Source organism: Notolepis coatsorum (assembly GCF_963971535.1).
Source record: "Notolepis coatsorum genome assembly, chromosome: 1".
Taxonomy (NCBI): Eukaryota; Metazoa; Chordata; class Actinopteri; order Aulopiformes; family Paralepididae; genus Notolepis; species Notolepis coatsorum.
Window position 1 is genome coordinate 227,320,205 of NC_140165.1, and position 23,447 is coordinate 227,343,651.

Consider the following 23,447-nt stretch of genomic DNA (forward strand, 5'->3'; position numbering starts at 1 on the left):
ACTGAACTCAAACTAGAAAGAAACAGACTAAGAAATGACGTAAACTCCATGATCAAAACTGCAAAAAAAAATTTCATCAATGACAAAACCGAGGAAAACAAAAATAAACCACGTGAACTTTGGAAATTACTCAACAATCAACTAGGCTGCAGTAAAAAACTCAAAACCAGGTTCTCAAACATAAACATAAAGACGGACAACACGCTCATCACAGACAAGCTGGATGTAGCCAATTACTTAAACACTTTCTTCACAAACATAGCCACAACACTGGTAAACAAACTACCCTCCCACTCAGGGCAGTATGGGGTAGAACACATAGTAGCATACTACATGAACCTAGGCGTCCACAAAGACGACTTCAAACTGGAAATAGTAACTACAGATGAGGTACTCAAAAAACTGAGCGCCCTCCAACCAAACAAGGCCACTGGCCATGACAACATCCCCTCCAAATTCCTCAGAGACTCAGCAGCAGCCATCACCCCAGTCATCACACACATAATAAACCTCTCCATAAAACAGGGACACGTCCCCAAGGACTTCAAAATTGCGAGAGTAACACCCCTGCACAAAAAGGGCAGCAAATTAGACCCGGGTAACTACCGCCCTGTTTCTATCCTTACATCCATCTCGAAAGTCATGGAAAAAATAGTATACGAACAGATCGAAAAGTACCTCGCGGAAAAAAATCTAATCTACGAATTCCAATCTGGCTTCAGAACATCCCACTCCACTGACACATGCCTTCTCTACTTGAACGACCACATCAAACAAGAGGTGGACGCGGGCAAATACTGCGGCATGGTCATGCTGGACCTACAAAAGGCCTTCGACACTGTCAATCACACCATTCTGATTGACAAGCTAAAAGCAATTGGTTTTGATAGTTTATCAGTGAGCTGGATACAATCCTACCTGGAGGGGAGGGAACAGATGGTGGAAGTAAACGGTACCCTATCCCCCCCCCTCACAGTGAGCTGTGGTGTTCCACAAGGAAGCATACTAGGACCGCTACTATTCCTAATTTATGCAAATGACATGTCGTCAGCTTGTGACTGCAACTTGTTCCTGTTTGCGGACGACTCAGCCCTGCTGGTCTCTGACAAGAACAAGTTGCAGGTTGAAAAAGCCCTCAGCTCGGAACTAGGCAAAATCTGCATATGGCTCGCCGACAACAAACTATCATTACACATGGGCAAAACAGAGTCCATTCTCTTCGGTTCAAATAACAAACTCAGCAAGACCGACGGCTTCTCGGTTACAGTGGGTGACAATATTATCACAAGGAAAGATGAAATTACCTACCTGGGTTCCATCCTAGAGGCTAATCTTTCCTGTGACAAAATGGCATCCAATGTAATAAAAAAAGTCAACCAACGAACGCGATTCTTGTACCGGATCTCCTCTCTGGTAAACAAGAATACCCTGAAGACTCTAGCAGGAGCACTCATTCAAGGGTACTACGACTATGCTTGCACCTCATGGTACCAAAGCACCTCAAAGGCACTAAAAAACAAATTACAAACATCTCAAAACAAGCTAGTCAGACTACTACTTGACCTGACTCCTAGAACCCACCTCACCCCTGCCCACTTTGACAACCTAGGATGGCTTAGAGTAGACGACAGAGTACAGCAACTTGCAATGGGCCTGGTCTACAAGATACACTACGCGACCAAGGTACCCATGTACATGTCAAAATACTTCCCAAAGGTCAGTGAATACCACGATCACAACACCAGAGGGAGCTCCACAAATCATGTAAAACCCAGATTCGGCTCAAACAAGGGACTAAACACGTTTCGCAATTATGCCACATCAATGTGGAACGCCCTGCCTAAAGCTGTAAAGGAATGTGAATCACTACCCACCTTCAAAAACACTCTCAAAAAACACCTACGTGAGACTGCAATTCGAAACTGGCCCCTACAAATGTCCTAACCTAGTTGTACAGTAAATGACCAAGTAAGGCTTTGTCAACATTCCAATGTACAGTGTAAAATGTGTGTGTGTCCCCTACCCAACCCCCCCCCCCCCCCCCCCACCTCCAATGTACAGCCCTCACCCAACCCACCCAACCCCACCCCACCAACCTCCTCCAATGTACAGTTTCTACGCCAAATGTATATACACTCCTTTTCTGGACACTTTTGTATCACAAACAGTACTGTATTTGCAAATCTGATATGTCATAAATGTATAGATGTAGCAGTACTGTCTATCTGTATGTCATGTATGTCATATATGTTATGATGAATTGAAAATGGGGGACCCTGGTGGAAACAAGACGAAAGTCTTTCTCTGGTCTGCATCCCCTTAACAATTGTATGTATTGAGATGTACTGTACTGTACCCATTCTGCAATCTGTTAATAAACTTTTCAATCAATCAATCAATGGAAGTGATTTAGGAAAAGCTTCGGCACGCCGAGAGGTCCCCGTGGATTTAATCTCGCGAGGATCGGGGCAATATTCGGCCCGTGGGAACAGTTACGGGTTAATACAATGTTCAGAGTGCAGAGGGGAGGTGTGCAGAGGGGATTCCACACTCATGATTCTTCTCACAGCCCCGTTTTAAACTTTTAGGGTGTGGCAGTCAGCTCGAATCTGATTGGCTAGGATCGGATTTGGACTCTATAATGCTGGAAGCCTGGAGAAAGAGACCTACCATCTGCCTCCTCTCCTGCTGCAGTGAGCATAGTGAGGCTGACAGTGTGTTAGAGGGAGTGAGAAGGAGAAGAGGGAGACATTTAAAAAAAAAAAAAATTATAACACAGATGAAAAAGAATGTAAACTATATGAAAAAAAATTATATATATATATATATTTTTTTTTCATATTTCATATTTGATATGAATTCATATTTTAATATTAGGGAGGCATGGCTTCCGTTGGCTTCCATAAGGATTCGCCACTGCAGCTAAATGACAAAATGTAAATGTAAATGTGGTGTGTGAACCCTTTCGATTTAACTACCATTTTACATTGTCCGCATTTCCAAGTGGCTGTTTCATCAGCAGGTAGACGGCCACGCACTGGTTTATCTAGGAGCCCTGTGGAAGGAAAATAGAGGTGGGTGAGGAAATGTGCTACTCAAGGTCTTGTCACATTCAATAAGGTTACAGTTTTTCTTAATTGCATTGCAGTGCAATAATAATAATAATAATAATAAATCAAATTTATATAGCGCCTTTCATAGAACCCAAGGTCGCTTTACAATCAGGACAAAAAATAGGGCAAGGAAAGTAGGGGGGGAGGGGGAAGAGGGGATGAGGGAAAGTAGGGGATAATGGACCTAATTTTATCTAAAACTAACTGATGGGGAAAGCCTTGGTGAAGAGGTGTGTTTTTAGAGCGGATTTGAAGGTGTCCAGGGTTGGGGCGTTGCGGATTTCGGGGGGGAGAGAGTTCCAGAGGGTAGGGGACGCCACGCTGAAGGCTCTGTCCCCAAAAGTCCGTAACCTGGTGCGAGGGATGGAGAGGAGACCTAGATCAGAGGATCGTAGGTTCCGGGATGGAGTGTACTGGTGGAGGAGATCAGACAGGTACCGGGGGGCGAGGGCATGGAGGGATTTGTAGGTGAGGAGCAGGAGTTTGAAGGTGATGCGGAACCTGACTGGAAGCCAGTGGAGATGGATGAGGGTGGGGGTGATGTGCTGCCAGGGCTTGGTGTGAGTGAGAACCCTGGCAGCTGAGTTCTGGACATACTGGAGCCTGTCCAGGGCTTTGCTGGGTACCCCGAACAGGACTCCATTACAATAGTCCAACCGGGAGGTGACAAATGAGTGGATCAGGGTCTCCGCCACAGAGTCTGAGAGTGAGGGTCGGAGACGGGAGATGTTCCTGAGGTGGTAGAAGGCAGACTTGGTGACAGATTTGATGTGGGAGTGAAATGAAAGTGTGGAGTCAAGGGTGACGCCCAGGTTACGGACTTCGAGAGACGGGGAGATGGAAGAGCCGTCAACGTGGAGGAGGAGATCTCCAACCTTCCCGAGCAGTGCCTTGGGGGCCACAACCATGAGCTCTGTCTTTTTGCTGTTGAGTTTGAGTAATTTGGTTGCCATCCAGGTTTTTATAGCGTGGAGGCAGTTGACTACAGACTGTGGGGGGAGCTGGGAGGATGGTGAGGTGCTGATGTAGAGCTGAGTATCATCAGCATAACAGTGGAAGTTGAGTCCGTGGTGACGTATAATCTGACCGAGGGGGAGCATGTAGATGGTGAATAGTAGGGGACCCAGCACAGAGCCCTGGGGGACACCGTGGTTGACTGGGGCCGGGGGGGAGGATGAGCCGCTGACGCTGACAAACTGAGATCTATTAGTGAGATATGAATGAAACCATGACAGAGCTGTACCGGTGATGCCTAGGTTGTCGGAGAGGCATTTGAGGAGGACTGAGTGGGATATTGTGTCGAACGCCGCGGAGAGGTCGAGAAGGATGAGGAGGCTGATGTGTCCGGAGTCTGCAGCAAGGAGGAGGTCATTAGTGATCTTGATGAGGGCGGTCTCTGTGCTGTGATGTGCTCGGTAGGCTGACTGAAGGGGTTCGTAGAGCTCATGGTTGGACAGATGTTGATGAAGCTGGGCGGCGACTGCCCTTTCCAAGGTTTTGCTTAGGAAAGGAAGGTTGGAGATCGGCCGGTAGTTGTCCAGCACCTCAGGGTCCAAACCAGGCTTTTTTAGGATGGGAGTGATGGAGGCGGTTTTGAAACAGGAGGGAACTATTCCAGATGACAGAGAGGAGTTGATGATGTCCGTTATGATGGGGCAGAGGGTAGGAAGGCAGGCCTTGACCAGTACCGTAGGCATGGGGTCGAGGGAGCAGGTGGAAGCTTTGGCTCTGGTAACCAGCTTCATGACCAGCGGAACATCCACTGGGGAGAAGGAGGAGAGAGAGCACTGGGGATGGAGGGATGCAGCTGGGAGCATGTAGTCCGGCGTCAGGGGTAAGTGAGGAGGGGAGGGGGCGGGCACCATGAGTTGTTGGTGGATGGAAGTCACTTTAGCCTGGAAAAAGTCCAGGAACTTAGAGCAGAGGTCAGGAGCATCAGTGTGGGAGGCAGTGAGAGGGCGGAGGAGACGATTTATGGTTGAAAAAAGTGATCTGGGGTTATTTTGCTGTGAGGTGATGAGGGTGGAGTAGTACGCGGTCCTGGTCTTGGAGAGAGCCTCTCTGTAGGACCTCACGTGGTCGACGAAGGCCAGACGGTGGACGGTGAGGCCAGATCGCCTGGAGAGTCGCTCCAGTCGTCGACCCACTCTTTTCATAGAGCGGAGGTCAGAGGTAAACCATGGGGCAGGGCGAGGAAAGGACACATTCCGGCTTCTGAGGGGCGCCAGAGAGTCCAGGCTGAGGGAGAGGGCGGCATTGTAACGGGCTGCTAAGGTGTCCGGGGAGGTATCGGAGGGAACCGGGGCCATGTGGGTAGTGATGAGGTCAGATAGGGCTGATGCACACACTGACTTGGTGTCCCTGAATGTGAGGGTGCGCGTTGGGCGCTGCCTGGGCGGGGGGATAGGGACAGTGAAAAGAATGGCATGGTGGTCAGATACCGCAAGGTCTAGACACTGCAGGTGGGAGGGGGGGTTACCGGTGGAGCAGACCAGATCCAGAGTGTGACCTTTGGAGTGGGTGGGGCCCTGGACATGCTGCGTGATGCTGAGGCAGTCCAGAAGCGACAGGAAATCAGCGGCAAAGTTGCAGTTGGTGGAGTCAACATGAATGTTGAAATCTCCGAGCAGATAGGTGGTGAGGGACCTGGAGCAGAAGGAGGACAGGAGCTCGGTTAGCTCTGACAGGAAGGTGGTGGAGGCTTTGGGGGGGCGGTAAATCAGGGCGAATTGAGGTTGAGGTTCAGGAGATCCGGAGAGAGAGAATGTAATGCATTCGAATGATGTGAGATCAGGAGTGGGGATCTCCTTGACCTGGAAGTCTGTACGATGAATGACAGCCAGCCCGCCGCCACGGCCCGTGGAGCGCGGTTTCTGGAGGTAGATGTAACCAGGGGGTGTAGCTTGGTTTAGTGTGATGAAATCCTGTTTATTTTGCCATGTTTCAGTCAAACATGGCAAGGCCTTAGTGTTGCAAGGGGTCAAGAAAAACATCTCTGTTTTCATCTTCTGGGGTTTTCTGGTCAGGAGAGAGTCACGTTCCAAATGAGGGACTTTATCTTGTGCTATTTCTAAAGACTTGTGTGAATAGCAACGTTTTCTAAAGCGGTTGAACATTTCTCCACTTTTCTCTTCTCGTCACATTCTGAGCAGCTCTTGACCATAAGGAACATTATAATAATAATAATAATAATAATAATAATAATAATAATAATAATAATAATAATAATAATAATAATAATAATAATTCATTTTATTTGTATAGCGCTTCTCAGGAACCCGAAGTTGCTTATGAGGAGCATATGAGGGACTGAAACAAGCACCCGTAGCACAGCCTTTTTACCTGTTGGTGTAAGACATTATTAGTTCAAGTTCAAGTTTCAAGTTTCTTTAATAGTTGTCATACAGAAGTACAGAATACTTTTGTACAAAATGCTTCTTACTGTTGCGCTCCAGAGACTGTGCATGACAAGATAAGTATGAAATAAAAACATAGTAAAAATTAGAAGAAAAAAAAGAGGTCACAGTGTTCAGTTTAGACATATGTACAATGTTCGTAGACGTAGTTACCATACAATATACAATACTGTGCAGTGTACTAATATACAATACTATATAGTGCAAGGCATAAATGGACAAGGTGCAGTTTAGGTACAATTCACAGTAGGTGTACGAGTTGTAGTGCAAATCCTTTATCAATAAATATAAAGTGTAAGTGTGTTTGTGTGATCTAAAGTGTGGAGAGTGGGTGCTGCAGTGTGTTGTTTGTTTGAGTGAGTGTGTGTGTGCGTGTGGGTGTGTGTGCTGTGTGCATTTGATGGTTGTTGCATAGTGATTATTGTTCGTTTAGCGATTATTGTTCGTTTAGCAGCCTGATGGCCTGGGGATAGAAGCTCCTTCTGAGTCTTTCTGTGCTCGCCATAAGACTCCGGTATCGCTTGCCTGACGGCAGCAGTTCAAAGAGGCAGTTGTTCGGGTGGCTCGAGTCCTTAATAATTCTCTTAGCCTTCCCCTTGCACCGCTTGTTGTAAATGTTCTGGAGGGTGGGAAGCCCCCCTCTAATTGTGCGTTCGGCTGAACGTGTCACTCTTTGTAGTCTGCTACGGTCTTGTGCAGTGCTATTCCCAAACCAGGAGGTGATGTTGCCGGTCAGGATGCTCTCTATTGTACATGAGTAGAAGTTCCTAAGGATCTTCTGACTGACTTGGAACTTCCTTAGGCGCCTGAGGAAGTAGAGGCGTTGTCGTGCCTTCTTCACAACACTGTCAATGTGTGTGGTCCATGTCAAGTCCTCGGATATGTGGGCTCCGAGGTACTTGAAACTGTTCACTCTCTCAACTGGTGCCCCGTCGATGCTGAGGGGGCTGTAGTCCTTGACCCCCGACCTCCTGAAGTCCACAATCATCTCTTTTGTTTTGCTGACGTTCAGGGAGAGGCAGTTCTCCTGACACCACTGTGACAGGTTCTCTACCTCTTCCAGGTAGGCCCTTTCGTCGTTGGCAGAGATCAGGCCCACCACTACTGTGTCATCAGCAAATTTGATGATGGTGTTGTTGTTCCGCTGTGCTACGCAGTCATGTGTGTACAGGGAGTAGAGGAGGGGGCTCAGAACACAGCCCTGGGGGGCCCCTATGTTGAGCGTGATGGATGAGGAGGTGCAGTTGCCGGCTCTTACCACCTGGGGTCTGCCCGTCAGGAAGTCCAGGACCCACTGGCACAGGTCATAGTTCAAGCCCAGGTCCCTGAGCTTGGCTATGAGTTTGGAGGGGACTATGGTATTGAATGCTGAGCTGTAGTCGATGAACAGCATTCTCACATAGTTCCCCTTCCTCTTGTCCAGATGTGATGCTGCTGTGTGCAGCACATGGGCTATGGCGTCCTCCGTGGACCTGTTGGGGCGATATGCAAATTGCAGAGGGTCCAGGTTGATGGGGAGGGAGGAACAGATGTAGCCCTTCACTAGCTTCTCAAAGCACTTCATGGCTATGGAGGTGAGGGCTACAGGGCGGTAGTCGTTGAGGCAAGCGGGCGTAGATTTTTTGGGTACAGGGATGATGGTGGACTTCTTCAGACAGGTGGGGATGACGGCCTGTTCCAAGGACAGGTTGAAGATGTCAGTGAATACCGGGGCCAGTTGGTCGGCACAGACTTTTAGGACGCGGCCGGGGATGCCGTCCGGTCCTGCTGCCTTCCTGATATCCACTTTTTTAAAGATCCGTCTCACCTCATGCTCTGTTACCCTGAACACTGAGTCTCCATCAGCAGACCCCCCCCCCCCCATTGCCGTGGTTTGTAGGCTGGTGTTGTTATTCACAGCCTCAAACCTCGCATAGAAGGAGTTGAGATCATTTGCTAAGGAGATGTCACTGTTCAGTTTGAGGGGGGTTCCTTTGTAGTCTGTCATTGTTCTGAGGCCCTGCCACATGCCTCTAGAGTCAGCCTGTTCAAACTGAAGTTCAACTTTATCCCTGTAACGCCGTTTTGCCTCTATTACTGCTCTCCTGACGTTGTATCTTGCCATCTTGTGTTCTTCCATGTTGCCTGTCACCAGCCCGGTGTTGTATGCTGATGTGCGCACTTTCAGAGCCTCACGGACGGATTTGTCTACCCAGGGCTTTTGGTTTGGGTAGATATTAATTTTGGTGGTGGGGATTATTACTTCTACCTGAGTACAGACATAGTCAATCACCGTTTCGGTGTATTCGTTAATATTGGCTGTGTTATCACGGAGTAAAGTAAAGTTCATGCAGTAAGTTTGATCAGGAAATCGATGGGAGGGTCATGTGGGCGAATAATGTCTCATGGCTATGAAGCCTTGGTCATGGGCAATGTTAGTATAAAGGGCTTCAACGTCCATGGTAACTAAAACACATTTTTGACAAAAGTATAGGCTATATCAGGGGTTCCCAATTTTGGTCCACTTTCTAGGATTCAAATCACTTGGCTGGTCAACCCCGACCCCTCACCCCTCCCTCATTCAAAATGCAGACGTAGTGAGAATAACTTTTAGAGTTTATTTTTAACAGCTTGTCATTTTAGTTGCATGAAATATCTTTCAGTTGCATGAAATGAAAGTCAAAATGTAACATTCAATAACCATTTTAGTTTTTTTGTTATTTAAAGCATCAAATTTGCCTACTGCTGGAAACACTTTAACAGGCCTAGACTTTCATGAAATAAAACATTTAATTGTATGACAGAAGTACGGAAGCCGAGAACGGCCACGTCTTTATTTATTATTGTATTGCCGTTTTCTCGTGATAACGAATTATTATTTCGTTATCTCGATATAACAAAGATCGTTTTCTCGTGATAACGGATTGATTCATTTCATTATCTCGATATAACAGATAATTATCCAGAACCGTGTGCAGAACTCGGAGATGATTGGCTGCTGGTTCATGTGATCACGCCATCCTGATTTCAGCCTTCAAGAACTTCAACTGGCTGTCTGTTGCTGTACTGAACAACTTACTGAAACAAATGAATCCGTTATCACGAGAAAATGGACTTTGTTATATCGAGATAACAAAATAATAAGTATCATAAAACTGTGAATAAAGATACTGATATGGCATATCAGCTATAGTCTTTAATGTGTATCTGTCAATTCAGCTGCCCAAGGAAATGTATCTCTCCGATGTGTAGGCCTATGTGACGCACTTGACATTTAATTATATCCTTTAACACATCTTGCGCCAAAAACGAGTTTACTCGTTATTGCCCGCCAATCGAATAGCGGCAACAACGAGTTTACTAGTTTTTATGATCGTTATTTCCTTTATTCGCTATTGGCATTCATAATTCATCCAGGAAGGCTCCGGGAGCCAGCTGGACCCTGTCTGATATTTCAACGCCTAAATACCGCCGCCTGGTGGATTTCGGGCGAGTTGTACTCCACTCTAAACTGGATGTGGCGCTCTGTGCATCGGGAAAAATCCTCTGGCAGAGATAACTTGTAACGTGGATCAAGATACACACTCGAGTGCATGGGATCGCTTTCGAGACGCAAGAATAAATATTCTTTCGGCGTTTATTGCGTCATACAAACGGAAAATGGATATAGCAGATCGACATCAAATAATTGGAATTTTCTTTCACCAGACGCATCGGCCACAGGTAAGAGGAATCTAACGTTAATTCCAGCTTGATTGTCCATTTATTTCATTGCAATCTATCTGATCAACGTATGGTGTCGTACTAAAGAAAGCTGTTAGTTACCATCATGGAATCATAAATGACCCCCCCCCCTTTTTCTTCACGCATGATGGAGCATAATGTATAGCGATCATATGCATTTTAATTGGTTAATATAGCGTGTATAGGAACGAAACGCCAATCGATTATGTATAATACGCGTCTGGGCCTATAACGCGCATTCTAGGAATTACTGCTATACAGTCTAAAAACATACTTATATTCACGACGGTACTAACACGACAATGTATGAATGGAAAAATATAACGTTCCCACATCCGGAACGATAGATACCCGATGTTGAATGGGCCATAGTAATGTTGATATAGCTATAATATTTAAAAAGTTATAGCCCTGCAAAGAAGGTGAGCCACTCCATAGGGTTACAGCACTGGCAGATAGTGGTATAGATGGGCATACTGCGTGGCGCAGAATGTGTTAACACTTTACATAATAGCCTCAATACGGTGTATTGCTTGCTAACAGGTATACTCTATGTCAGGGGTGGCCAACCCGCGGCTCGCAAGCCGCGAGCCCGTCAATGTGCGGCTCTTCCATCCATACACATTTTTTTAAATATATATATATATATATATTTTTTTGTCACTCATTCCATAAGGACGTAGAATAAACATTTAAAAAAATGGTCCATTTGCATGTTCTTGGTATCTGAATCTAGGGACATATATGGATCAGTGTCAGAAATAGTGTGTCTGTTACTAGGCTTGAGTAAATTGTAATGAACCAAAGGAGAATATCATTTCTATTTAAAAAAAAATTATTATCTTTGACTGTGAATAACACCATGCTAAAATTGACCAGACCTGAAAAATCGAAGCAAATGAATAAAGGGAAGATGATTAAACTGAAGGTTTTGTAGATACAGTACTTAATTCTGCCATCTTTTTTATAATGTAAATTTCTCCACCATTTTCATCGTATTGCAACACCGTTTTTTGCAAGACGTTCACAGGAAGGTAGAGAAACTAACTGCGTTCTGTTTTTAGGGTGACCAAACGTCCTCTTTTCCCGGACATGTCCTCTTTTCACGCCCTGTCCGGGGCGTCCGGGGGGGTTTTATAAATTCATGGGAATGTCCGGGGTTTCACTGTTTTTCAGTTTCAGTTTCACGGCCCGTTCGCCGAACATATAACTGACCGAATTAAAGAGCTATTTGTTGCCGTTCGAATGCCATCTGAATCGCCCAAATCCGTGCCTTGGTTCTCGAGTTACATGCCGATATGTCAGGCGTGCGACTTGCGCCAGCTTATCACCCCCGACTCCCGGAGAAGCATGCAGCTGCAGAGCCGCAGAGCCAGCGGCGCTCTCAGGGCCGCGCTCTGACGGCCGCGCTGTGAGGGCCACTCAGCAGCGCCACCCACCCAATGGCTGAATTGGAGTATTGCACTGTGCGGGCACAGCTGTGAGATCCGCGCGAGGCCAGAGGATGTACTGTATGAGTAAATTAACTATACTTTTGCTCACACAATATCTTGGAATGAATGCGTTTATTTATTTTGAACATAAATTGAAAATAAATAATAATAAAAAACAAGTAATAAACAGATTAAAAAACAAACAAGCAGGAGTATAGGATCATCTTCAGACTGGTTTATTTGTGCATAGTTCTTTAAACAGAGCCCTTCCCCCTTTTTTTCATGACATGTTTGCCCACAATCACCAAATTCATAATTACCCCACACGTAGTTCCTGTTTGCTTAGACCACCCTTTTCCCGCACTTCCCAATCTCAGTTTTGTTTGCTCTACCGAGGGTCAAAGTTGTGGAACTCTTTGCCTCCACATATTTTGGAATTTTCTTTTCTGAAATTCAAAAGAGCACTGAAATCTCATCTCCTAGATCACCAATATTTCCCATATGGACTTCCTTTACAAACTGTAGTCTGATGGCTTGATGTATTTTGTTATTGTATTTTCGTTTTATTATATATTCTTACTGTCATTGATTGTTTTCTCTATACCAGAAATCGTATGGCATGGGGTGCCTACTTCGGTGTCTATGTAGGCCTGCTTGTGTGTGTTTGTTTGTTCAGGGGGGGGGGGGGGGATTTTATTTTATATTTTATATTTATCTTGATATAATGTAATTTTGCGTCCTGGTGAATGCCACATGCAAGCCCCTTGAGGGTTTTTAGGCAATTCTCCTACACATCCCTTGTGGACTATAATATATGCAACTGTTTTTATATGTGTAAATAAACAAACAAACAAACAAAGTGTAAACGTATGTATTCCTACCCCCTTGATTGATTGATTGATTGATTGATTGATTGATTGATTGATTGATTGAAAACTTTATTAACAGATTGCAGAATGGGTACAATACAGTACGGCTCAATACACACAATTGTTAAGGGAATGCAGACCAGAGAAAGACTTTCGTCTTGTTTACATCAGGGTCCCCCATTTTCAATTCATCATAACATATGACATACATGAGATACAGATAGACAGTATTCAGTATACCGTCACACTCTATTATCTTATGCAACTCATATTCACTCCACAAACTGAAATATACATACATTGTTGAATGAACAGCCTGTTTCTTGAAGTTAGACTCTCTTCTAAATTGTAACCCCCCTCTCTATAACAGCATTTTTGGATGTTACCCGGGAGTGAATTGTTTCGTGCTTTAAACATGATTTGTGCAGTCTTAAATTCAGCCAGGTCCCAGAGTTTCATGGCATGTGATTTAAAAAATTGTGTGTTTGTGTGTTCCAGATATCCTACCTTATTGATAATTAAAGCTCGACAACACACATTAATGTCCCTTCAGGCTATGGATTTGCGGTGTTTTCCAGTTTATACAAAAAATATATATATATTATTTTGGAATATTTCAACTACTACACAAAACGTGAGTACACAAGTTCAACTCATGTTCAGCCCTATGTTACTCATTAGCACTAAAAGTGATTTTTCTTTATTGTGTACAAAACTTCAGAATGTTATCTTTCAAAAGAGACCAGGCTTATGCATGTGCTATAAGCATAGTATAAAGATAAGCTTTGCAAAAAAAGTATGCAGTCCTCAAGTTCAAGTAAAAAAAATTGCCACTTTTCTGGGTACATGTTTCCAAGCATGTTTATGTTAAAACAATAAAGGCATCTTTGAGTAAACTTTGAGTAGAGATTCAAGATTCAAGAGGTTTATTCATCACATACAGTACAGTACACAAGACATAGTGAAATGAAGGTGGCCATGCCCGCTTCGATTGTGCAAAGTATCATTAAGTATCTCGAGGCTGGGGCCAGCATGTCCTCTTTTTTGGAAATCAAAATATGGTCACCCTAGATTTATGGCAATAACGTTCAGGTTTGTGGGAGATAATCCCAAAAAATAAGAGAAATAAAAAAGTAAATCCAGAAGTCAGATGATTGACAGGGGCTGGTGTGAGCTGGGTAGGGTAGTTTTTCGAAATTCGAAAGCCCTGAGTTTCAAAAGACTACACTCACTTTTGGCTGTGCCACTTCCTCCTGTCAATATGCGCCGGTTTCCGACTCAATGCCCTGAGATTTCTATAATCTTATATTTCACTAATAACAGTTAAAATAATTGGTAAACAAACGTAATGCTGAAAATATACACTTTTAGGCTATGTCCACTAAAAGCCTTTTTTTCAAGGCAGACCGCTTTGAAAAAAGAAAAGAAAAAGCTCAGAGCGTTTTTCTGAGGCTCGTGCCAGCCGCGGCTCCGCCCCTTCCTCGATGAGTTACATTGATGAGCGCGCTCCTTTCCAAAAGTTTAACTAGTTTCAACTTTATGAGCTGGGAGCGCTCCGACCAAAAACGCTGCCACCGAGAGCTCATAAAACGCGAGGCGCGGCGCTGGGAAGAGGAGCGCGCCTGTCGCATCTCCAGCATAGAAATGAATGACAGAAAGGAGCTGACAACTCATAAAACGTCTCTGGTGGACACAAGCCCTTACTGTATATCTCAGGCTTAAGAGGTTAACCCTGTGAGGCCCAAATTAAAAAGACATTAGCAACTTCAGAGGCCAGAGGGTGGGACATATAAACACATTTACTATCAAATAGCATTGTGAGGCTGAACAACAGGACCAATTGACTATACATGTGCTTAACATTTTTTAAATAAACATAATTTTTTAAAATGGTTAAAAGTGATTTTGTAATTTTGCAACCGTGGGTCTCACAGGGTACTTTTAACCCTGTGAGGCCCAAATAAAAAAGACATTAGCAACTTCAGAGGCCAGAGGGTGAAACCTATAAACACATGAAGGGTGCCGTGACTGAAAATAATGGTTGAGAAACGCTGGTACAGTATATGGTGTGGCTCTTTGTGGTACCACAGTAATTTTTGTGGCTCTTAGTCTCTGACTGGTTGGCCATCCCTGCTCTAGGTCTTTTCAATAACTCTGTCTGAATGTATTCAATCACAGTTTTTCAATCACATGTGTCTGTAGGTGATCTAGAGAAGAAAAAATATCCTACATTCATACAGAGAGATGCAGTGCTATACACCCATGACAATGGTTAATCAAAGACACTTCCAATAGCCTAGGCTACATGGCATATACACAACTCTTTATCAGGGTGCCCATTTGCTTTTACAGGTTTGTTTATTTTGTTTTTTAATTCAGATATTGATTGAAAAACTGTTGGTGGAAGATTGGGCAGGTTTCAGCTACTCTGTATCCTTCCTACTGTCTCAATACAGATAAAGTATTAATGACAGTGGACTGCCCCCCCCCCCCCCTCTTTCTTTCTCTGCGTATCAGAATCATACCCATCCACTGTGTATCAACTTAATTAGTAGTGAAATAAACAGGACGGTGAGATCACAGTATACCAACCATAGAATCAGTATCAGTATAACAGAAAGCAATACTTTCTGCAGTGAAACTTTTGGCATCTTTTATTTATATGTTATATTCATATTCTATGTTTGTATTGCCTCTATTTATTGTCTTCCTATTACCCTGCCCATACCTGTACGTCCAAGGGATCAATAAATGAATATTTTATCTTATCTTATCTTACTTGGTGCAGTTATGTGACTACTGTATTTCTAGTGTTTGCGATTCTGCTGTAGCTATTGAATTATATGATGCCAACCACCTACTCGACTACCCCTAGTAGTCAAAGTGTTGAAGTGTCCTTGAGCAAGACACTTAACCCCTACCTTGCATGGTTGCCTCTGCCATCGGTGTGTGAATGTGTGAATGAATGGGTGAATGTGAAGCATAAGTTGTAAAGTGCTCTGGATAAAAGCTATATAAATGCAGTCCATTCCCCGACCCTACTGCATCACAATGGACCAATCAGTGAGAGCAGCATAGCACTGCTGCCAGGACATTTAGGTGATTTTTTTTAATCACAAGTGTACATGATTATCTATTTTGTGATGTTTCAGGTCCAGTCCAAAAGTTTGTATCATTTTTAAAGTACATGAGTGGCAATAAATAAACGTGGTTAATACAAGGAGATACAATGTTTTCACCTGACAGGAGCCGTAGATAGCTGAGAGAACAACTATATCTGCACCAATGGGACCTTAACACGTCACGCTTATAGTCATAAATCTATATCTGCACCAATGGGACCTTAACACGTCACTCGTATAGTCAAACATCTATATCTGCACCAATGAGACCTTAACATGTCACTCTAATAGTTATAACAGTCATACATCTATATCTGCCTCAATGAGACCTTAACACGTCACTCTAATAGTTCTAACAGTCATACACATCTATATCTGCATCAATGAGACCTTAACACGTCACTCTAATAGTTCTAACAGTCATACATCTATATCTGCATCAATGAGACCTTAAAACCTCTTCCACCCGACGGGTCCGGTACCGGTCCCAAAATGACATCACGTCATAAATCAATCTGTCTACACCTGTGCATGGGTATGGCTAAGAGAATTATCAAAGACTCCAGCCACCCAAACAACTGCCTCTTTGAACTGCTGCGGTCAGGCAAGCGATACCGGAGTCTCTATCCCCAGGCCATCAGGATGCTCAACGAACAATAACACTATGTAACAACCATCAAATGCACTCACAGCACACACATCCACACGCACACACTCACTTTAAACAACTCACTGCAGCACCCACTTTACACACTTTAGAACACCTAAACACACTTTATATTTATTGGTAAATAATTTGCACTACAACCCATACCTCATCACACCTTACTGTAAATTGTACCTCATCCCATTTCTGCTTTGCACTATATAGTATATTGTATATTAGTATATTGTATGGTAACTCAGTTACTTCTACTCTGCATTGAACATTGTACATATGTACATACTGAACACTTGTGTCCACGTACGTGACTTCTATTTCTACTTGCTATACTTATTTTATTTTATACTTATCTGTTTTTGTCTAGCACAGTCTCTGGAGCATAATAGAAAGAAGCATTTTGTATAAAAGTATTCTGTACTTCTGTATGACAACTAATAAAGAAACTAGACTGTATGACAATGTTGCATTTTTTTCAACTGTATCCAAGAGTAAACATCCTAACCATGTCACAACAGCAGTCATAGTGTATATTTTCAGCAATACGTCTGTTTACCAATAGGTTAAAGTGTTATTAGTGAGATTTTAGTTTTTGAAATATGATCATATTTTTGCGGAGGTCGGCTATTTTGAATCACAGAATGATGATGAGTTGTAGTCATATGAGCACAGGGCATCCAGAGCTCTCAATGAGCGTCGGAATTTCGAAAATTGACAGTACCCAGGAAATTCTAGCCTCCTGCAAGCAAATAACTTTTTTTATTTCTCTTATTTCTCTGGATACTATATCACAAATCTGAACGTTGTTGGCATAGATTATTTTTTTTGTATCCTCTTTTTCTCCGCCAGATTTTTAAATGTTTCTCCCCATCCCAATTTTTTGTCGTTATGCCAATTCCCCCCCTCCCCTACCTGGTTGTTTGTGCGCATGTTCCTCCTACTGGTCGGTACAAGGGAACCCTGAAGTCTACCACACGCTTCCTCCGACACATGTGGAGACAGCCAGTGGCTCTTCTTTCACCTGGCAGTGAGGACTCTCATTGGTGAAGCGTAACGCGTGGGAGGTCACGCTGCCTTCACCATTTCCTGCCTTTCGCTGAGCAGGCGCCCAGACCTGACCTGTAGGCGTCGCTGTCCACAACGCCAGATTACCACCCTCGACTTCCCTCCCGCTAACTCAGCCAAACAAGTTAGTATGACGACCGGCCCAAGCCCGCAGGCAATGCTGACTCCGGGAGTCGAGACCGCAGCCTCTTGCATTGGTGACGAGCGCAATCTCCGCTACGCCATGTTGGCATAGATTTGAGTGCAGTTAATGTGTCTACCTTCTGTGAACATTTAGCAGCAATCCGCGTTGCAAACGGATTCAAAATGGCAGACCTGTCGCAAATATTAAAAGCTGACTGTATTTACAGTAGGTTTCATTATCGGTTCTTCATGCACACCTGGTGATACTAAATCCAAATTGAATGGGTCCGGATGTCAAAATTCAGTACTGTATCTACAGAACCTTCTGTCTAATCATCTTCCCTTTATTAATTTCCTTAGATATTTTTTACATGTGATCTCAAGATGGTACTGAATGAGCTCAGTGGCAGTGTTTCATGTCTGGTCATTTTAAGCATGGTGTTATTCACTGTCAAAAATGCAAAGAAAAATCATAATTCATATTATCCTTTGTTTCATCACAATTTAAGCAAGCCTAGTAATAGACACAATATTTCTGACACTGGGAATACATTCACTGAGGTCCATATATGTCCCTAGATACCAAGAACATGCAAATGGACCTTGTAGAAGTGGAGCAATCTTCCATTTACTTAGTTATGTATTTTAGGCAGATTTTCAGAAAATAGGGCTCCGTGCTTAAGAGGTTAACGTCACTCTAATAGTTCTAACAGGCATACATATATATAATGCATCAATGAGACCTTAACACGGCACTCTAATAGTTCTAACAGTCATTATATCTGCATCAATGAGACCGCAGCACGTCACTCTTAAAGTCATGTCACTCTACTGATGGAAAATCAGTTACAGAAACAAATGGGAGTTACTCTAAGCATTATTGTACACCATGGGCAGTCGTTACAAAGGTCATCTGGTAATCTGACGTTGCCTGGTTCGATCCCAGCACCTCTCGGCAGCATGTCTCAAAGTGTCCTTGAGCTGACGATGAGGTTGGCGCCTCGCATGGTTGCCTCCTCCGTCGGTGTGTGTGAGTGAACGTGGGGCATAAGTTGCAAAGCGCTTTGGATAAAAACGCTATATAAATGCAGTTAATTTACCATGCATAGATTATCTGTTCATTATGGAGACAGAAGAGCTGGCAGCACCCCGAGAGAAACATGTTGTCCTCTATCTCCCTCTGTTGCCATGAAAATTTAATGAATTTTAATAACGTTAATTCATTTTTTTTTATATCCTCACTCATGACTGTTGCATGTAATTAGTGAGAATGATTAGAGCGAGAGGACACTTTAATATCTCATTAACAGGAATGTATCAATTTGTGTGTGTGTGAAACAGAGGAAGCAAAGGGAAGAGATAGAGAGGAAGAGGGATATACACAGAAGAGAGACATGCAGAGAGAGATAGAAATAGAGGGGTAGAGAGAGAGAGAGAGAGAGAGAGAGAGAGAGAGAGAGAGAGAGAGAGAGAGAGAGAGAGAACCCACCAAGGGCATCTGTTCTTATTAAAATGATTTCAGAGCAGCAATTAACCAGGCTGGCGACATCATTCCCGTTCCCAACCAATCAAATGGTCACAATTCCCAGCCACTAAAATCATCTTTATTCCTGGTTACACAGGAGGGAGTCATTAAGCAGGCCAAGAGATAATTACAGAGGATTCTGGGTAATTATGACTAGGACACAATCCAAGTCTCTAGATTCCTTAACAACCAATATAATTGTCTGAACTGAATCCAGTTCAGTATTGGCTGTACAAAGCAGTGCAACGCGGTCACACATACATTGTTCCTTAGCAACAATGTAATCATTACGGGTGTTCAAAATAAATAAATAAATATAGATCTTCCAATGACGTTCTAGAAAAACACAGTTTGTCACAGGCACGTTGGAGAAGCCGATCTCTTATTGTCGGGCCTGACCTTCAATCAGCTAGGCCGTGACGAGCTCTCTTCTCAGCTGGCCTTCAGCCTTCAGAAGCACTGTCGTTGCTAGGCTACTATTGAAAACTCATCAGAAGCGAGGCTCACTTTTGCTAAATGTTGGAAGTATTTACAATTTCCAGCGCTGGATGCGTGGCTGTGCCAAATGTGCCATGTAGTGCCGGGTTTCCATTGAAATGGAGTAGAGAAAGAAGCCAGCGGTGAAGCGCTCACAGTCATCCTCCTGCCAATCTCCCCGCTGTTAGCGGAGTGATGTTCGCATGGTATGGCATTCGCATGGTGTGGCATTCGCATGGTGTGTTCGCTTTAGACTGGTACGCAACTTAGAATTTAATTTTCGGTGTCTTCCAAATATAAAAAAAAAAATTAACGCCAACTCCTTAACTACAGTGGAGATTCATGAAAACTCAGAACATGACTCAGCAGCTACACTCAACATTAATCTCTTAACACATTCGGGGCCATTTGGATCCGTCTAATCCCACTCTATACGGCCAGCAAATCAAAACAAACTTTCATTGTGCGTGATGCTGTTTGTAGAGCTAAATCTATACTTTATAGTATTGCTATCTGTCCATTCTCATTGTCAATTGACACTATAAATTGTCCCTTCAATATGCCTTTTTTTTAGTAATTGACGTCAAATAGTTCTTACCTGTGACCGGTTGGACTGCAAAAAGGATTTCCCAGTTATCGATCGCCATCTGGTAGATCCATATGTCCATTGGCTGATGATATATTCCTTTACTGCATACTGAATTCGGCGTCGCAAAAGGTATTACAAGCTACATGCTACAGGCATAGCTTCAGGTTAGCAGGAAAATTCACTGCATGATGAAAAAAACGTCATCCGTTCTGCCACAGGGAACACTGCATTATCGAGACTGCGCCCCTACGAGGATCTGGCCGGTAATGCACTTTTCCGAATTCCAAGAGTAGGGTAAATCTGCAGTGCCGCAGGGTGACATTGAGGGGGATATTATAATTAGGGATGTCCCGATCCGATCACGTGATAGGGATCAGGGCCGATCACGTGATTTTCCGAAGATCGGGATCGGCAAAAAAAATATATAATAATCGGTATTTTTTATTTTTATTTTTTTTATTCAACAAACATGACCATGTTCACGTTTTAAACTCATACTGAGGCCTTCGTTTTGGTTTTAAATTGCATATCATCATTCATTTATTTATTGTCACACAGAGCAGAAGAATTTTGCCAAAACAAATCCAGCTGCAGAACAGCAGACCAGCCACACTCTCAGACCCAAACGCATTTCCTTTGATTTAATTATACATCAAATTATTTATGTCAAGGATTGCAATGCCTCGCTTGAATGAAGTTAACTTTCCACCTGGATAACGTCAACATTCAGGGTGAATGTAATGTGAGAAATTGGGATAATTTTTTTTTTTTTTTTTTTTAATATATACATTTTTTTAATCGGATCGGGAAAGATCGGTATCGGTAGATACTCAAAATCACATGATCGGGATCGGATCGGGAGCAAACATTTTTTATCGGGACATCCCTAATTACAATGGAATAAAAGCCAAAACAACCTTGCCACGGACATGTCCGTGGTTGGCCCTCAACCGTTGGATCCGAAACACGGACATGTCCGTGGTTGGCCGGGAATGTGTTAAGCCCTAGCCATATTTTCTGAAAATTCGCCTAAAAATACATACCTAAGTAAATGGAAGATTTCTTAAGATAACCGATCACTGGAGCTCAAGTCAAAGCGAGTTTATTTTCAGAGCCCAGTGTTACGCCTCAAAGGGATTCGTAGGCCCACATCACAATAGGACAACAATAGGACCTTTAACCTCACTGAAGAAGGATAGGACTTCAGAAGCGGACAAAAGAGTGAGACCCCCACCCCGACCCGGATGGCCAGGCGTGCAATAGGTGCCGAGGTGGGCAGGTCTGTAATCAACTAAACAAGCTCCAAACATCGGCACCCTGACCAACACTCGCCCGGTTCTCACCGTTTACCTGTAACGACAAACAGGGGCGTAGCTGGGGGGGGGTAGCTTAGGATGATTCCAAGGGCCCAGGACTGGGGGGGGGGGGGCCCAAATTTTTTATTTTTTTTTACTAGACATTACTCAGGTGTATTATTGATGCTCTCATTGATACTATGTTTGTTTCTGAAGTGTGTGTGTGTGTGTGTGTGTGTGTGTGTGTGTGTGTGTGTGTGTGTGTGTGTGTGTGTGTGTGTGTGTGTGTGTGTGTGTGTGTGTGTGTGTGTGTGTGTGTGAGATATATAGAGAGAGAGGGGGGGCTTTGGTAGACTATTGTCCATTCATTGAAGATGAACGCAATGCGACATCCTTTACTAGGCTCACCCAGCAACAGTGCAGGTGCTGAACTGCTGATCCGAATGTATAGGTAAAAACCATATTATGCGTTTTCATCAATAAAAAAATTGCCAAAAAAAAATCCGGTTGCGCGCTTACGCACGCTCGCATTCACTGGGGGCCTACTAATACATTCTTTCATGGGGCCCAGAATCTGGAGCTACACCCCTGACGACAGACAACGCAAGGCGAAACAAGTTGGAATCCAAAAGTTGAACAAAGTTAAATCTCCCAGTCAAAAGACTGTAACGGGACAGCAAACTCCCGTACCTTGACCCCGTCCTAACCATAACCCCCGAAACCCAATCAGCCATGTTTACAGTTTGATCTCTGTGGTTGATTGATGTCCTGTCAGCTCGCCGCACCATTCGTATGGGAGACATGCTGTGACCAGTCAGACACAACACCAGTTGATGCATCTGCCCGGACCCTGTTTGTCAGACGCTATTTTCCTCCAGGAAGCTCTGAGGTCAAGTGAGACTTTGAATGTAGCATTATTTTTTTGCATGCAGCCATGAGACAGAAAATAATGAGCGGGTGATCAATCAAAAGTAAAGAAAAGAGAAACAAAGAAAGAAAAACTATCTGCATTGCCAGCGCATCCGTTCCCTCGCCTCAAGCCTAGGGTCTGCTGGGAACACTCAATTAAAAGGCCATTTAGCATCGTTAGACTATCAGTTGTTATAAGGTGCAATTAAACTTGTCACACACATGCACAAACACATACACACACACACACACATTTGAGCGTGCGTGCCTAGTGGGGAGGGGGGCTCTGGCAGGGGGGCCCCAACATTCACTCACTGGCCATATGTAAGGGCTCCCTAATTTAATACAATTTTATTTCAAACCTTTATTTCAACTCGTAAGACACAAACGAGGTCACCCTCATTTACAGCGACAACGAGCTTACAGAACAAGACATAGTTTATCAGCAATTTCATACATATAGGCACAATAAATAAGAATAAACAATAATACATCTGTTACAAGTCGACAGTGGTTGGAGATCATACTTTTAAATGCAGCAAAAGAAGAGCTGCCCTTGTTTCTGTTCCTGCAGTTGTTTCATCGGTATACCTCTTCTTTTTTTTTTTACTTACATTTTTATTATCAGTTTCTTGATTTACAAACAAACATCCATGTACAACATTACAATGGGCGTTCAAAATGATAAGAGACAGTACAATACACTTTGACTGATAAGAACTAAAATATATAGCTGATAGTAGAAAATAATATCAAAATCAAATGAAGAGTTGACCTAAAATGAATTAACTAAAGGGAAAAAAGAAAAGAAAAAAGATATAAAAGAATAAAGTGACATGGGTTCTTTGGTACCTTCATAGTTCATTTTCATTTCGATTTCTATTTCTCTTCTTGTCTCCTTTTCACTCTCCTGTGATGTCGTTTCTTTTCTTCCTATACTCTTCCCACTTCTCCCATTTTGACTCAAACTTCTCGTCTTGTAGCCTCAGCCTATGTGTGATTCTCTCCATTTCCTGTATCCCCCCTACTATCTCTGTCCATTGTTCTTTCGTCTGTGCTTCTACTCTATACCACATTTTCGTCAATGCTTTCTTGGCTGCTACTAATAATATCTTAATCAAGTATTT